This window comes from Pinus tabuliformis, chromosome J (genome assembly GCF_031772625.1).
Source record: "Pinus tabuliformis cultivar Carrire ecotype Pingquan chromosome J, CPIR1, whole genome shotgun sequence".
NCBI classification, from domain to species: domain Eukaryota; kingdom Viridiplantae; phylum Streptophyta; class Pinopsida; order Pinales; family Pinaceae; genus Pinus; species Pinus tabuliformis.
In genome coordinates this window covers 1452709368-1452719033 of record NC_142295.1, presented here as the reverse complement: position 1 = coordinate 1452719033, position 9666 = coordinate 1452709368, and positions in this window count along the sequence as shown.

Sequence of the window (9666 nt, the reverse complement as noted above, 5' to 3'; positions counted from 1 at the left end):
AGCAATCTTGAATGAATTAATATCTATGCCTTAAAGATGGAGTCATCTATATGCCTGTCTTTAGACACAGACCATCAAACGCTACGCTTTAAAGCTCAATAAGTCCCCGGGATAGATCATAGTTATTATATTCTTGCTGATAGTTTTAGTTATTCGCTCGTCGCTAGCGTAGTTTATAATCATCCATCCATCCCATTTATCTACTTCTGGGAAACTGGTCCCATTATCCCCAGTCGGAGCCACTATTCCAAACGGAAAAGGAGTTGTACTAAGGTCCGGACCGGGTGGTTATCCCCGATGTTGTTGCAGCAATTTTCGAGGCATCAACAGCACCATAAATATTCTACGGACCTGACGGTCTTCCCCTTCCACCTAGTCTGATTTCCATAGAAGAGATTGTAGAAGATCCTCCAACGAATACTTCATTGCAATTTGGGGTCGGGATCACTCTATATCCTTCTTCATCAGAAGTTAGTCTACCACCAGCTGAAGTTCCTGTAGAATCGCTAGGTAATATTTTGGATAGACTACAAATGTCTGAACAACCATCAACATCTAGGACTTTGTCATTAGACACAGCGACGACAGAACTCCCTACTATCACTCCGACAATGTTTGTTGGTATACCATCTGTCCCGACTAGCTCTCAACCGCTAGAAGGAGCCCACTCAGGGGCCATTTCGACAGTATGGTCTGTTCCTATTTGTTCATCCGGAATAATATCCAGAAACTCTTATGTTGAGTCTCAACAAATTGATCCGTTTGTAGGTCAATTTGGGCAATCCGGCCCCCAAGGGCAAACCATTCCCTTGAGTTCTGGATTACCGCCGTATGGGGGGCAGTATACCCTTTCATTATCCCCTCTGGGAGGATATCCATACGGGAGTTCACAACCACATTCAGGTTATACTGGAATTACCTCAAGCGGTTGGGTACCTATACTACCTCAACAACCAAGAGTTGTATACTCGATACAACAATGCTTACCTATGTCAAATATACCAACTACGCCAGCTATTGTGACGGTGTCGCAAGTTCAAGCGCTGCCTATTGTATGCCAACCTCAGGTTTCTCAGGTTGTAATGCAACAGCCCCTTGACCCTGCGACTCAACCACAATCGCCGACTGGTGGAATGACACAGGTTCAGACAGGTATAATTACCCCTCATCTTGGTCAAACTATTAGTATCGGTCAACATCACATGGCTTCACAACCATGGCTAGTACAATACCAACAACCACAATTCCAACAAGTATACCAAGGTTCTGAGCAACAAATCTTTGCAAATAGTGGACAGCCGTATATTCAAAACAGTCAAAGTCTACCATTTTACAATGGTCATGCCCACCAACCTTACCAAAGTTACCAGCATCAAATGCATTATGCCGGTATGCAAAGACCAACTGCTCAAGCAATCACATCTTATCCTGGGTATGCTTCACCTAACCTGAATCAGCAGTTACCCTTTGTGGCAAATTTAGAGTTACCTGATTTAAATCGGTTAACAAATGACCCAATCGCTTACGCCCCTTGGTGGCCAGCGATTCCGCATAAACTTCCATCAGATATTCCTAAATTTAATGGAAATCCGGGTGAAGATCCATCGAATCATGTGATGACCTTTCATCTATGGTGTTCATCAAACACCCTAAATGATGATTTGATAAGACTTCGCCTCTTTCAGAGGATGTTAACGGGTCCAGCGCAAAATGGTACATCGAATTGCCTAGAGCTTCATTCTACAACTTCAATACCTTACCACCACCTTTTTAACCCATTTTCAATTACCAATAAGGTGGGAAACGGGAACAGAACTCCTTACTAACTTCAAACAGACAACGGCCACTCACATATCTGATCATATACATGAATGGCGACGTCGTCGTAGAATGGTAAAAACGTATGTTCCTGATTAGCTCTTAGCTGAATGGTTTATCAAGTCATTACTACCTTCCATCACGGAAGATGTAGCAAAGGGGGGAGTCGTAACAGAAGAGCAAGTTATCGCTCGTGCGCAATATTTGGACTTGATTTACACTCATTTCGGCACGCTCTACGATAAAATACTTGACGCCCCTAGACCGGAATTCTCAATTCCTCCTCCTCCTAAATCAAACAATGACTCTCATGCCGGCGATGGCGTGTTTGGCACAACAGACATGAAATCGACGAAGGCTACATCCAAAAAGGCCCGTAAGATTTCAAGTCAAAATGCAAAAGATGAACTTCTTGCTTCGGAAGTAAATGTTGTATCGACAGATAAAAGCAAAGAAACCAAACAACCAGGGAGCAAGAAGAAAGGCAAAGGGAAGAAGAAGAAACAGGAGGAATCATCACCTGAAAAATCTTCTTCAAACCCTCCTGGAGATAGGAAACCAAAAAATCCATGCTTCATATGCGATGAGGATCATTGGACTGCAAATTGTCCACACAGAGCTGAGCTTAAGAAATTCTTGAAGAATTCAAAAACCTCTGCAGTGTTAACTGATCTGTTTCCAAATCCAGGAACAAATCTGGTTGAAAGTGGAAATGCTTCCCCGTCTCAAGTGCTAATGTTATCGGTTTCAAAACAGCAAAATGATGCTTTGATATCGACAAGGAACAAAGACTATGGGAATCCATAGCTGTCGAACAACAAGGATAGAGATCAAGCTAGTAGTTCAACAACAACTTCAACAGAAGTTACGCCACCCATCATTCTTGAATTGACAATAAAACCGCCAAAAGGAGTAGTACACAAGTCGACATTTAATCCCCGCGCTAGAGCGGCACAACATTATAATATAGTGGAAGATTTGGCCCAATCGCCATCACTATGTCGACTCTTGAAGTACTACAGAATTGCCCATCCCAAAGGTAGGATTTATTATCAGCCATTGGTGGGATAGACCCAAAGGATTCCAATCTTGTATCCTTCGACCATAAAGGATACGATCCTCAATTACCAGCTCAACTAGCTTTCCTTGTTCAAGTGAAAGCCCTCAACAAAACTGTTCATCGAACAATTATCGATGAGGGAGCATCTACATGCATTATGTCAATGAGTTGCTGGAAAACTTTAGGATCTCCAACCTTTTCGCGATCTTCGACGACATTAAAAGCATTCGATGGAAGGACATATACCCCATATGGTATTCTAAGTAACTTGAAAGTTGAACTAGGAGGGAAAACGGTAGAAGTAGATGTTGCAGTAATCGATGGAAATCTTGCTTACAACATCCTACTAGGGAGACCATGGATATATGCTATGGCTACTGTTGTGTCGACCTATTTTAGGAAGATTGCATTTCCCTTTCAAGGAGGGATTACAATCATCGATCAACAAAACTTCCTCCCCAATGGTTCTCAAGTTACAGGAAGCATTCCCGTGATCCATGGAAGCCCCCATTCACTTCAAAATATCGGAGTAGGCCTACTAAAAGATCCTATATTAATGGGAACTTTTTCCCTTCCACCTCCAATCAACCTGGCAGAAGTAGCGTCAGTAGGAACCTGCAATATGATATCTTCTAAAAAGATCTCAGAAAACGATATCAACATGGATCATGCAATGGTTTTGCCCCCAAACCCAATGGAAATATTGTAGCAATCAATGTTCCTAGCATGGGAGGCAAACCCAAATCAACGCTCATCGAGCGTTTGGATAGATAGATCTAAAGAATATGGTACCCCTTCAGATCCTTGGTCGCGAGTGCATGTCATCGACGAAGGAATTGTCCAATCAATGGTAATTGAAGGGGCACCATGGAATGATTCCCACCATCGTTCCCTTCTTTCGGATTATGGAGAAGATACTCAACATGACCTTTATCATCCTTCAGTTTTTGATTTCCTATCAAACACTGTAAACACGGTGGATTTTGAGCGAAACTTGTCCAGCATTGAAGAGACTATCGCCATAAATATCTCGGCCAAAATAGATGTTGTAGAGAATATTTATGTTGGCAAATGTTGTTCTCGTTCAGAACTGGAAATATATAACACTCTTTTTCGCGAATTCAGAGATGTCTTTGCTTGGTCATATAGTGAAATGCCAGGCATTGACTCGAGTATCGTCGAACACGAAATTAAGATGTATCCAGATGTCAAACCAGTACGACAACAGCTACGGCAGGTGCACCCCAAGAAAGCCGCTGCCATTAAGGCAGAAGTTGAAAAACTCCTCCACGTTGGTTTCATCTACCCGGTTCCTTTAACCAATTGGGTATCGAATATTGTCCCTGTTATGAAAAAACAGGGAACAATTAGAGTGTGCATCGATTATAGGGATGTAAATCAAGCTTGTCCAAAAGACAACTACCCTACGCCCTTCATTGACCAGATAATTGATGAATGTGCCAGATGCGAAATCTTTTCATTCATGGATGGATTCTTCGTGTATAATCAAATAAATATCCGCCCACGGGATCAGTCAAAGACTGCATTTATTTGTCCGTGGGGCACATTCGCATATCGAAAATTACCCTTTGGTTTAAAGAACGCAAGGGGACGTTTTAGAGGGCAATGAATTATGCCTTTCCATGACATCAAAAACATCGTTCAACCATACCTCGATGACCTTCCGGCTCATTCGCGAAAGCGGACTGATCACCCGCAGCATCTAAGAGCGATATTTCTACGTTGCCGACACTACAAGATACGACTCAATCCACACAAATGTGTATTTTGCGTCAGTTTTATTCATTTACTTGGCTTTGTGGTCTCAAAGGACGGGATTCGTCTCAACCCATGTAAGGTCCAGGCAATCTTAAATTTGCCTCCACCTTCGAATTTGCTTCAGATTCAGAAACTCCAAGGGTAAGCGAACTTTCTGAGGAGGTTCATTCCAAATTACGCCAAACTTGCTAAAGGTTATACATGTCTTTTGAAAAAGGAAGTGCCCTTTGTCTGGGATCAGGTTGCACAAGCTTCCTTTGATGCTTTAAAAGAATCCCTAATGAAAGCATCATTAATGTACGCTCTTGATTATCAAAAATATTTTAATCTGTATCTGGCTGCAGCGGATATGACCATCGCAATGGTTTTAGTTCAAGAAGTCAATGGAATTGAACATCCTATATATTATTTAAGTAAAAACTTAAATGATACAGAAAGAAAATATTCTTACATTGAAAAGCTAGCACTTGCAGCTGTTCAAGCGATACAGAGATTTCGACACTATGTCCTCTTTCGGGAAACTACCATTCTGTCAGATTGTAACCCCATGACTTATATATTGTCGCGACAGTTGCTGGGGGGAAAATATTCAAAATGGATAGCAATCCTACAAGAGTTTGATCTGGAATTTGTAAAATCCAAGTCGAAGAAAGCTCTAGTTTTCACAGAATTATTGTGTGACCTCCCATCGTCGTCCAATGATGAAACATCAGAAGAAACAATCGTGGACGAAAATTTGTTTATGATATCTTCAAGAAATGAGTGGTATGGGGATATAATTATTTATCTCCAAACCCAAAAATACAGGCCAAACACCTCCCACTCTGAACAAAAACGTATTCGATACCAAGCAAAAGACTACATGATCGTCGATGATACACTTTACCGTCGTGGTATCAATACACTTCTGAGAAGGTGCCTCACCCATGAGGAGGCCGAAAAAGTCCTGAATAATTGTCATTCAGGCACGTGTGGGGGGCATCAATCTGGATATGCTACAGTGCAAAAAATCTTACGAGCAGGATACTTCTGGCCAACAATTTTTAAAGATTGTATAACCGCAATCAGAAGTTGCCATGCTTGTTAGATTTTCGATAGCAAAACCAGAAGACCACCCGCACCTTTATAGCCAATAGTTGTTGTTGGGCCATTCACCAAATGGGGCATCGATTTCATGACATGTAACCCCACCTCGACCGGGGGGCATGGGTATATCATAGTCGCAGTTGAATATTTTACCAAATGGGCCGAGGCGATGCCTACATTGGATAATACTAGTGAAAAAGCTGCCCTCTTCTTTTTCAATCGTGTAGTCTCCAGATTCAGCGTACCATAGGCTATAGTCACAGATCATGGATCACATTTTCGCAATCATATGATGGTCGAATTAGCTGCCAAACTAGGGTTGTCTCACGACATCTCTACTCCATATTATCCGCAAGCCAACGGACAAGTTGAAGCAATCAACAAGGTCCTGAAATGCATGCTGCAAAGGATGATTGGAGTTCACAAGAGAAGATGGCACCTAATCCTGTACTCAGCTTTGTGGGCTTACCGAACATCGGTAAGGAATGCAACCGGGTTTACACCTTTCCAACTGGTATATGGCCTGGAAGCAGTCTTACCAATCCAGTGCGAAATGTCGTCTCTCAAACTCGCAATTGATCTCCTCCCCGGAACTTCAGAAGAAGAAGTTCGTTTCTTGGAATTAATCCAATTGGATGAAACCCGTCGTGATGCCGCTGTGGCTAACGAAGCCCATAAGAAACGAGTCAAGGCGTAGTTCGACAAAAATGTCAAACCCCGTGTCTTCTCAGAAGGTGACTTGGTCTTGCTTTACGACCAAGAATCTGATAAATTGGGAGCAGGTAAATTTAAGTCTTTGTGGATGGGCCCCTATATTGTTAAATGAGTGTTAGCAAAAGGAGCCTACGAGTTAATGGATTATGATGGAATTCCACTGGTGCAACCTCGTAATGGGTTGTACCTCAAGCGTTACTATGCGTAATGGTAACCTGTATGCTTTTGTTATGTTTTTGTTTTCGCTAAAGTGTTTATTTTGGTCAAGTAATCCACTTTTTACATTTGTTGCAGATGTCAAACCTATTGGAGTCATGTGTTGGATATGCCGACGGAGCGAGTCGTAGTTCCCGGAACCTATCTTCCGCAGCCTGGGCTATTTTTGATCCAAGCGGCGAGTTAGTAAGTTTCAGAGGGGTATGTATTGGTCAATCAACAAATAACATCGCTGAATATAGCGCGTTGATAGAACTTCTCTCTGATGCCATCACGCATGGTATACGCCGACTAATTGTCAGGCTAGACTCACAACTCGTAATACTACAACTCACTGGTATATATTTCGTCCGAAACCCAGCTATCTATCACATGTTTCTAAGGGTTAAGATTTTGGAAATACAATTTGATTTTATTCAATATCAACACATTTCCAGAAACAAAAACACATTAACTGACTCATTAGCAAATTATGTGTTAGATAGACATTTGCAACTTTTATAAAAAGAAACATGCCATCAATGTTTACATTTGGATCATGTAACTTAACCAAAATAAAACTCCGAAAATCAAAAATATATATAACTGTTTATGGTTTACACATAATGTTCTGTAACCAAGACAAAATCGGTCGAGTGACCAAAAACTCAAAATGCTAGGGGACACCCTAGTCTAATGATGCTCGTGACAGCAAGTCACAACCTGTGCGATCATGCGTAAGAGACGAGTCCATCGTCTTGGCACACCAATAGTATGCCACTGTAACCTCAAAGGTAGCTCGTCAGTCCTCACATTTGGAATACCAAGAGTGAGGCCCTCAACCTGCTCCTGTAATGCTGTGAGAGTCTCGGCCACATCGAGGTCACGAAGGATAGCCCTTCCGACAGCCTCTCCTGTCGAGGCGGCAGCTGGTACTCTCAGGTGAACTACTAGACGGACAGGACCAACATCTGCATGTACACATGAGTTTGATTAAAGTCTTGATAGAATAAAGCACAAGGACATTATAAATGAAAAACGATAAACAAAAATATGGTCAAAGATTTTACCAATGGCGCCCCACTGTTCGCCATCTGGCAGTACTAAATCTGGATCACCCCGGAAGTCCATGCCAGCATATGGATACTCGGAATAAACCATCTCCTGACGATCAAACCACCTGAAGAAGGTATCAAAAAATGAAATCTGAGACTGACCAGCATGCCTAGACATATGGTCAACCCATCTCTGCATACGTGGTTCAGTAGGAGAAGGTAAATCGAGTGCAATATACTGCGGCTGCATCAGTGGTATCTTCTCCAAGGCAAAGGTAGTCAAAATAGAACCATACCCAAAGTTCTTCAACCTCCCGCTCTTTATCTTGGTCAACTGTTCTTTCATCACAAGAATTACTGCGTCGCACCAGTTGAACACCTTCAATTGGAGGCATTCCAAGGCATACTGCATATAAGATCGGTTGGCTACATGAAGAGCCGCACCACCGGCCATCCTACCAAAAGTAAACATAATAGTCCTAAGGGACCTGTCAGTAACATCACGGATGATGATCTTGCCGTCTTTACTCGGCTGAGATCCTTCTCCACAGTACCAGCGAACATAATCTCTCACCGAGTCACCTCCTCGGGCCGAACCTGATAAAGAGATGGGGGCACCCCGCCTCGACAAGCCAGTCAAGAAATAGATGTCTACTACAGTCAAGGGGATAGATTTGCCCCTGATCTGGAAAACCTGGTTGGTAGGATCCCAGGCATCGAGCAAATACTGCAGTAAGTTGATCTGTTGTCTCATGCTAGAAATGCGGTAAAAACACTTTTTCATTACTTTTTACGTAGTTCAAAGTAAAATATTAGTGTTCTAACTCATTTTCAAGCATATATTGTTCATTTCTGACTAGTTTGATGAAGCAGTTGAAAAAACAGTACAATCTTTGAAAGAACAGAGCTATTTATGGTAAAATAAAAAAGGGACCATTCAATCGAGCAGTTTTAGCACATAGTTCAAGCTCGTTAAAAAATATACATAAGACATGAGCAAATGTTTCCACCCGCATTTAAGCTCGTTAAAAAATGAACTATTCCCCTGTAAATAACCATCGTGAATGTAGTACTTCAGCCGTTAAAGCCTTGGTCGTGTTTGCACCGTCACCTCCACTTTTTCATTGGCCGATCATTCACCTCCATTTGATTGTTTACCCATTTTGAGGAACATCTGTAAAGAGTGATTTCACTAGCCATCCTTGTGACACTGCCGTGATTGGAAAATTCCAAACCTTACCTGGAATCAGCTGCTACCCATTTTATCACTCGTTCCTCAAAAGACGAGTCTCCTTTAAGCTCTTTTCAACTGACTCGTAAAATATGAAAAGATTGCCGAGCCATTGGCCTCTCCAGCTCGTTAAAGGGACAGGAAGTGCTATCCCTCCTCTAGATTTTAATCTTTTTGGACCTGAGGGATTATTACACAAAAAGATCGAGCGCTTGTTTTGTTCGGCTCATTAAAAGTATCGAAAATTCATCCCTTCTGTATTGTTTTATACTTTTTCGGACTTAAGGGATTAGATGACGAAAAAGGAATTTTGGAGTTACCTTTACGTTCCTTTTCAGACTCTCTAAAATTGAAAAGGACCAAGTTATCTTTGTCGTTAAACTCGTTAAAAAGATTAATAGCGACAAACTTGTCTATAGACGAGAACGAGTTTCACTATCACTAGGCTCGTTAAAACATAGCGATGGGTTTGCCCGAAGGGAAAATTATAGAACAAGCATATGTTATCCTCCTCAAGCTTGAAAAAAATAAAGAGATACTGGTCAGCAATGACTGGGGAAAATTGGGAAGAAAACTCGAAGAAACTTTGTTGGTAGCAAGTCGCTCTTGAACATGACACTTCCACTCAGTGTCCGAGTCGGGTTGGGTTGTTTCATTCACCCGTCACATCACCATGGTCACACCATACCATTGACATTTGGGGTTAATGCTACCAATCCATCACATCA